Raw genomic sequence first — 8,300 nt, forward strand, 5'->3', positions numbered from 1 at the left:
AGTTTGGGAAAATGAAAAAGATCTGTTGCCCAATGTGAATACACTTAACACTGATGAGCTGTATACTTAGACACAATTAATGGTAAATATAACGTGAGTGCTTTTTACCACAATTAAAAATAATGATAGATCCAGTAATTCCACTCCTAGGTATCTATCCGGAGAAACCCAAAACTTCAATTCAAAAATCTTTATGCACTCCTATGTTTATTGCAGCACTATACACAATAGCTAAGACATGGAAACAACCAAAATGCCCATCGGTAGATGACTGGATTAAGAAACTGTGGTACATTATACAATGGAGTATTACGCAGCCATAAAGAAGAAAGAAATCTTACCATTTGCAACAACATGGATGGACCTAGAGAACATTATGTTAAGCGAAATAAGTCAGACAGAGAAAGATAAGTACCATATGATCTCACTTATTTGCGGATTCTAAAGAAAAGAATAAGTGAATGAACTAATCAGAAACAGTTTTGGAGACAAAGAGGAAAAACTGAGGGTTGCTGGATGGGTGGGAGGGGTGGGAGGTGGGGGGGAGGGTGAGGGGATTGGAGGGCAGTTGGTGACCACAGGATGGCCACGGGGTTTGAAAATTAATCTGGGGAACGTAATTTAGTGGTTACCAGAGGGTAAGGGGGTTGGGGGGTGGGAGATGAGGGTGAGGGGGATCAAATGTATGGTGATGGAAGGGGAGCTGACTCGGGGTGGTGAACACACAGTGTGATTTATGGATGATGTGATACAGAATTGCACACCTGAAATCTATGTAATTTTACTAACAATTGTCACCCCAATAAATTAAAATAAATAAATAAATAATGATAAAAACCCAGCCCAATCAAACAAAAACAATCAAGGTATTTTTTCAGACATGTTTTGCCATGATATGAGACCATTTGGAATTATTTATCTTGCCCTGTAGGTAAGGTAATTGGTCGTAAGTGGGGAGAGTTGTTGCAGGTTTCTGTACTGACACCTCCTGGTGTCCTTTTGAGTGTGAATAGTTCCATTTCTATCCCTCATCCTCTTGCCCTGGTTTAACTGTCACATGTAGCTCCGGGTTTTAGTACAGAGAGTTACTGACTATATGCAAAGCAAAATCATTCTCAGCAATGAGGACAATATCACAAAGTTTTAAGAGTTTATTGATTTGGAAAGTTCCCCAAATGGAGTGCAAGATTTGAAGCAAGGTTTGGAATGAATTTAGTAAATGCAGCCCTCATGTGACACAGACTGCTCATTCTGACTGCTTGAGCCTGCAGATACATTTTAAAGGTATCATTGAAGAATTCTGATTCCTTAGAAGTAATTAATAGATGTAATTGTTTTGTCCAAATCTTACCATCCTCAAAATGCAGTCACTCTTTGTCTCCACCCTTTCCCCAGCAACTTCAGTTTCCCAGAGTCCTTTGTTCCTGAATGCCTCTGAAATTCACAGGGCTCACATACCCAACAGAGGGCAAAAAGGAATAGTATAGCTGTTAATGCAGTATTGTCGCATGTCACCTGATACTGACTGAAAGATTTTTGAGAGCAGGGACTGCATTTTGTATTTCTTCTATGAGTCTGGTGCCAACGCAGTGTTCAGGACATTACCCTGTGACCATACTACTGTTTCTGAGTTCACTACGAAGGGTTACCCCTCTCCCAGCAGAGTCTTGGATCACTTGTAAGCTGTATGGTATGGGAGGGGTGTTAGGCTGGCTTTACACAGTGAGGAATGGGGACTGGAGAACGGTCCCTGCAAAGACATTAGTCTAGTCTCCTAGTTCTCATGCCCACCAAGTGCCCATGCCTTCTCCTTGACCTGCTGCTTCCATTCCTGACTTTTCCAGGTTTCTATGTCTCCTGCCAGCTTGCTTCCTGCCGGCTTCCACATGCTGCCTCCTCAGGCCGAGGTATCACCTTTGCTACCTAAATGCTAACTCAGTTACCACTTGCAGTTATCACTTCCATCCTCCATAAGTGGGTAAGTGTGTTGACCTTTATTCCTTGTCCATGTATACCTTTGGTTTGTTCGTTTATTCATTCATTCATTCATTCATTTTTTAAAAAAACTCTTTTGCTGTCACTGAAGTAGGATTGGGGAGGGAGAGGAGACAAATACATGTTTTCTCTCCATCACGTTTGACTGACTACCTCACGATGGCTTTGTGCTGAAAGTAAAGGTTAACCCTAAGAATGGTCTATCCAGGGAAAAGTGGCGTGGCAGTGGAGTTTGTGAGTGAAATGTGACAGGGGATGGTGTTTTAAACAGATTCCGTTACCCTGATAAGGATTTTGCACTAAATTCAGAAAGCAGTGCAGGGCTTCCAGAGAAATTTAAGAAGCATAGATGCTTATGCTCAGGACACTTTCAATATGGGTTGGTTTGTCTCGTCTCTGAATTCACATTGGACTTTTAGTCTCCAACAGAATTGTCTGAGGTGATGGAAATGTTCTTTGTCTATGCTGTATAATAATGGCAGTCCCAGCCACCATGCCTGTTGAGCACTTGAAATGTGATTAGTGAAACTAAGGAACTGAACTTTTAATTTTATGTAATTTTAATAGTTTAAACTTATACAGTCACATGTGATTACCAGCTCCTGAACTGGAAAGCATAGCTCTTGCTTTTCGAATTTGATTTAATTTGATTTTGTCATTCCCTGATTATTTCATTGTGTCGGCCTTGTCACCCCAAACAGACTCTAAGACCCTGAATAATCTTGGTTCAGGAACATGTGGCACAGAGCTGCGCTGTAAGTGGAATTACCAATTGATTTGATTATGATGCACAAGAGAGAACTCTGAGCTGGGACTCAGGAGATCTGATTTTGATTTTGCTACTAACAAACTAGGTGACTTTGGGAAAAGTTATTAATTCACTGATGCATAATCATGGAGTCAAGAATAATTGTTAGCAGGGTCCCAAATAATTTGTGACCAACTGTGTTAGGTGTTCCTGAAAAACAGAAAGAGAGGGATGGGCTTGGGGCGGGGGGGGTGGGGAGGGCACAGACTTTGGGTGCCCTCAGTCTGTTTGTATTTAAGTTCTTCAACTGATTGAATGAGGCCACCCACCTTATGGAGGGGAATCTGCTTTTCTGAAAGCCTACTGATTTAAACAGTCATGTCATCTGAACAAAACACCTTCACAGCCACATCTGAACCAAAATATCTGGGAACCTTGGCCGAGCCAAGTTGACAGACACCGTTCACCACACCAGGAACAGCTGACTGTTGAAGTTTGCCAGTATATTGCTCATGTCAGTAAATGCAAGGAGCTGTTCACCCCCTTGGCTCTGCATTTCCAGTACAAGTAAGTGAAAAGGAACAGAGTTGAGTGGGAACAGGTTGGCTCTTGTATTGGAAAGGTCAGACAAGGAATCTGCACCTTGTGTTGTGCAGATACTCTTGGGAGAACCCCTTGTTAGAACCTCAGGACCTGTGGGCCTCAGCCCCTTTCTGAGGACGTTCTAATGCATTGGTCAACACTGTATACCAAATGCCCTCCTGGCCTAACAACGGCTGGCACCATTCATAAGACAAAGAAGGGGCGTCCACGTGGTGACCTCACGTCCTGAACCTGTCAGACCTTTTCAGAGCAGGTGAGGAGGGTAAATGTGGCCGATAGAAGGAACACAACCATTTGTAGTGTGCTGGACGATGCCTAGAAAGACAGGGGAAGGCAAAGAGCGGTAGGAACGAGGACATGTAGAAATCAGCAGGAAGAAGAGGACTAGAGAAAAATGATTAGAAAAGTCACGTTGAGTCACTGTCATGATCAAGTGTTAGAGTTGTGAGTAGAGACCCTGGTGGTGGAAGCGACTTCATGATAACCTGGTCACCACATTGCCTCCTAAGTGACGTAACGCTGTCTGCTGTCCACTGCATTCTTAAGTCCCCTGTGTCAGTACCTTCAGGTGACCTGTGGTCTCCCACCTTGAAGGAGCCTCTGCCTCACCGTTCCCTTGCATCCCCACAAAAGCTGATTTAAACTCTGAGTCAGGCTCTCTGGGCTCACTCATCTCAGCTTCAGCGCTTTGAGCTTGAGCCAGATCACCTTCAACCTTCTCCTCCGCTGTGCTTTTTAACACAAGGGAGCATTGGGACAAAGTGGATGGTTCACACAGCAATGCTCTAAGAACATGAAAGGAGGAGAGCTCCCCAGTCTAGAGTTTCCTTTCCTGGCTTTGTGGAGAGGTCACTGGCATCAGAACGCTGCCAGGATCTCTGCCTGATCCCAGGTCCACCGGAAGCTCCGTTGCAGTGGAGCAGGAATGGCAGCTGGCCCTCCGATCCTTTTGTGTCACTGTGTCTGCATAAAGAACTCTTTCTGAAAACGAGGGTGCTTTCTTTTCAATTATAAACACATATTTATTGGAAGGAAACATCAGATGAGGAAAATAACATCATGGTCACTCCCACTACCTAGAGATAGAGACTGTGAATCAATTTAAGTACTTTTTCCCTCTCTGTGCCCCTTCCAGCCAACATTCTCTCATGAGCATTTTTCTGTCCTTAAATGTTTTACGAAAATTAGATTTCCATAGCTCCACAGTATTATATGGGTATACCAAAATTGAACTAATTCTCTGTTCCTGAAGTTTCCCCCACTTTTCACTATGTTAAATAATGACCTGTAGAATATATATAAATCTTTATGTACATCTCTGATACTTTTTGGATAAGCCACTGAAATAATTTTGAACATTTATAAGGCATTTGACACTGTAAACTCCCGCGCCCCCCCGACAAAAGCTGTACAAATTTCTGATCCTACCAGAAAAGACTGTAAAGGCACCCCATTTCCTTACACCCAGGTCAATATTGACAATTATCTTTCCCCCCCAGACTTTTGTCAAATTGATGTGTAAATATAGATTCTCATTTCAACTTGTATTTCTTTGATAATTAATGACATGATCCCGTTTTCATATTATTTTCATATATTTTTCTTTCATGAATCGTCTCGTTAAATCATTTGCCTATTTTCATATTGGTCTGCTTATCTTTTTCTAGTTGAATTTCTTTAATGCAAAAACAGTTTATATGAACTTTCTGACCATTGACAATGTCATTGTTAAGAATAGAACTAAATTAGTTTTGAGGCATTTTTTAATACAAGTTTTATATTAACTTTATAATGAAACACTTCCAATGTGAAAACATACATAGGGAAGATATTACAAAAGTTTTAATTCAAACTAAAACCTATAATTTTTAAAAATTCACTTAAAAATCAATTGAAAAAAATACACTTCAACACAGAGTACCGTTCTGAAGAAAAAACTATTTATGCCTTTAATGGTGGGTTATTTGTAAGCAGCAGAAGTCTGAAGCACCTTTATATGCTTCCAAATACTGTTGACAATTTCATTTTTCTCAAAACTTTATTAGGTGCCATTAAAAAGACCCTTGTTCTTTGAATCAGCTTCTTTGTTATTCTGGGAAATACTATTAAGGCAGGGGCAGTCGAATCGCGCTGGCAGATGACTGAAGAACTGTGATACTGAAATCCTGTTGGCATCTGGGGTTCTGACATGTGGGACTCCAGTTACACATCTGAAGAGTCACTCCGTCAGTCACAGTTACTAAGCTGCTCCTCCGTGTGCTTGATTCACATGGAAGGCCTTCTCCTTTGGCCCTTTAAGATTTGATGCACCCCAGGCCCTTGGCACCTGAGTAGAATTTGATTCATTTTTCACAGCTGGAGATTCTTGCTGCTCTTTGCCAGTTTTTTCCCTCCAAAGATTTTCCTTCCTCTCACGATGATATATATATGTCCCAGTGACCATAACTTCAGTTCTTCCTCTAATTCTCTTTTGAGGAACGCCTCAGCAACATTACACCCACCAACTGGCTTTCTCACATTTCTGTGGTTTGAAACCGTCTTTTCCAATTTTTCAGTTAATGTTTTAATGGGGGTTCCTGCGGCCTTGGGAGAAATATCGGAGTCTTGTATTTCACTTCCCTCAGTCCAGTCTGTGTCACTTTTGACGCTGTTCCGGCCAAAGCTACTCTTGCCTTTAGATGACGAGACAGGAAGTAAGTCTGGGGATGCGCATGCCTGGGTGGGGTCCTCATCGTCCCAACTCTTCCTCTGAACTAAAGGGACAGGTAATAGTTGAAGACTTTCTGCGAAAATGATCTTCTATGATATTTTTCTTAATTTTTGGAACGGATGTCCTATCAGTAAGAACAGGTCTTCGTCTAATCAGTTGTTTGCTTTGGGAGGAAGCTGTATTGCCTCAGGTATTTCTCCAGGTGAAAGGGTATCCCCTTGAGAAGCATGGTACCTGTCTGAAATCAGGATGTTCTCTCCTCGATTTTACACCTGAGCTGATGTTTGAGGAATTCTCAGATTTGCCGAATGTTAGGGATTTGCCTTTCTCCATCGTGTCTTGCTGGTTCCATGGTTCTTAGCACTCTATTCGAGTGATCATTTGGGGAGTAATGCATATATCTGCGTTGATCCACAAGGTTTCGAATTTCCCCACCAGACTGCTGCAAGACTGTTCTTATTTCCTTAGTAAGAGGGGTTATTCTCAATGCTTTCCTTAAGTGGATCTTGTTGTTATTTAATTTCTGTTCATTTTCCCTTCCCTGTGCCATTGTTAGACTTGACTTGACATCCAAAGTCTGTGGGGCTGGGGCATTCATAGGCACAACGAGGCAGGTGGCTTCAATTCCCAAGTTGGCCAGGTTAACGGGTTCCCTTTGGGTTTAATGACACTGTTTAACGGTTGACTGGTAAACTCTTCAGTCTGTTGTCTCTGAGTCACAGTCAGTTCATTCTGTTCCTGGAGTCTCTGCCTTCGCTCTTCTGTCCTTTTCTTGGAGAAAACATTACATGCATTTAGATCGTCGATCATGGAGGTTCGAAGTTTCTCTGTATGTGGTAGGAGCCGACCCTTCTCTTTCTTGTGTTTTTGAACTTGAGCTTTCCTGACTGTCAAGAACTTGCATCACATTTTGGAAATCCTGGGAATACTGAGAATGTTCTTTCAACTCACGTGCATCTTTCAGTGTGCCTGTGTGGGACTTCTGGATTTCTGACAATTGATACTCGAATGCCGAATTCTTCGAAGTTAATTCTTTAAACTCCTTCATAAACGTTTCCTTGACTATTTCCATTTCATCGACTAGTTTCTGCTTTTCTTCTTCCTTCCATCTATCACCTTCAGAAATTCTTCCTCTTTTGCATTCTGCATTTCATATCCCTTAGAGAATGTGACTGCACAGCGTGCCATGCCGCCTCTAACTGAGACTTGGGAAGCTGCAGCGGCTCCTTCAACACCTAAATCTCATTCTGGAGCTTATCAGTCTGCGCCTGTTTCTTACACTCAGTGTGAGAACCTGCATGGTGGCGGCGCTGACTATAAGTATAGAAAACCGTGGTTCAAAAAGGCTTTGTCACAGAAATGGCTTTGGTAATAGCTGGCTCCTGTCCATCATCGTCTGTGGGGTGGAGATCATCTTCTTCCTGCGTTTACACCCTTCCTGAGTAACCTGCCCTCCCCGGCTGCTTGGTGAGGAGCTTTCCGCTCTGTGGGCAGCCCACCTGGCTCAGGTGCTTCTCCAGGTTGTGCAGCTGCGAGGTGAGGACCTCCTGCCAGCCCACAGGTACCAGGTGGTGAGCTGCTCGATCGACGAGCTTCAGCAGCTCAGGGCCCACCCCGCCTGGCAGTGCGGGCGCTCCTCGCCCTCTAGCTTACAGGTGACATTCATGACGTTCTCCTGCAGCGTGAGCACGTCCACGCCCCGCCACCTTGTTCACGGCGATGGCGCTCAGCCGCGCCAGTTCATACTCTCCAGACGCAGCATGAACTAGAAGAAGGGCAGGTGACCCGATGCCTTGCTGGGACCCCGGGGGAGGGGAAAGGGACGCAGGCCATGGTGACCGGGCCCGCTGTGGACGCTGTGGGCGCGTCAGGACCCTCCAGGCCGCTGGGCAGCCCATAGTAGACATGCTTCTGGAAGGGCATGCTTGGAAGCAAATCGGCCACCTCTGCCGGCATCGGAGGGGGCGGTGTCGTCTACCCAGACCACCGTCTCCCCGTCCCTCTGGAGTGGCCGAAGGCCGGGTCCCTGGAGGCAGCTGCAGCGGTGGCGTTAAGGTTTGGGCATCCAGGCCGTTGCTATGGCGGCGTGGGGTGGGGTTCGGAGCAGAAACAAAGGGCGTGCCAGCCCTCCACCCCCACCCCACGTGGTCAGCGTGCACCCAGGACCCTTACAAACTTGTGCAGCAGCTGTATTCTGTTTTTAACCTCATGTCTCTCATTCTTCGGCTTGTGAGGGAGGGCTGC

The 8,300-nt window shown here is 44.4% G+C and overlaps 1 pseudogene; it reads right to left on the reverse strand.

The window, feature by feature from the left end:
• Positions 1 to 5,548: 5,548 nt before the first annotated feature.
• Positions 5,549 to 8,012, reverse strand: LOC117018521 (zinc finger protein DZIP1-like; annotated as a pseudogene).
• Between the last annotated feature and the right edge of the window lie 288 nt (positions 8,013 to 8,300).

The sequence above is a fragment of the Rhinolophus ferrumequinum genome, chromosome 27, assembly GCF_004115265.2.
Source record: "Rhinolophus ferrumequinum isolate MPI-CBG mRhiFer1 chromosome 27, mRhiFer1_v1.p, whole genome shotgun sequence".
Classification (NCBI taxonomy): Eukaryota; Metazoa; Chordata; class Mammalia; order Chiroptera; family Rhinolophidae; genus Rhinolophus; species Rhinolophus ferrumequinum.